The sequence below is a fragment of the Penaeus monodon genome, chromosome 30 (assembly GCF_015228065.2).
Source record: "Penaeus monodon isolate SGIC_2016 chromosome 30, NSTDA_Pmon_1, whole genome shotgun sequence".
NCBI classification, from domain to species: Eukaryota; Metazoa; Arthropoda; class Malacostraca; order Decapoda; family Penaeidae; genus Penaeus; species Penaeus monodon.
Window position 1 is genome coordinate 7,298,433 of NC_051415.1, and position 419 is coordinate 7,298,851.

Here is a 419-nt window from a genome sequence, read left to right on the forward strand (position 1 = left end):
AATATGTACTAAAGAGGTTACATTTTTAAAACTTTAATTCTTTGGATAACAAACTAAACTTTGATTTCATTTTACTAAATATCTTACTAATCGTTTTATTGATTTTGAGGGGCTATCAGCCATGTCCCCAAGAAATGGTTTTATTAAAATCTTATCATTATACAAGTTCCAATGGCCTATATTTTTAGAATGGTCATTTTTTTTTCCTGAAATGAAATAGTAAATAGATAAAATTATAGCTTACATTACTGGAAATAATGACTAATGATGCAGTTCGTCAATGTGCTGAGATTTAGCCGTGATAGCCTACCGAATGTGTAATTTACTTCGCTGTAATAATTTTCTTATAACTCATAAGTGAATCTTTGTTTATTGATATATAGCTTCTGTACGTTCGCATTCTTTTGGTTGCTGTTTGA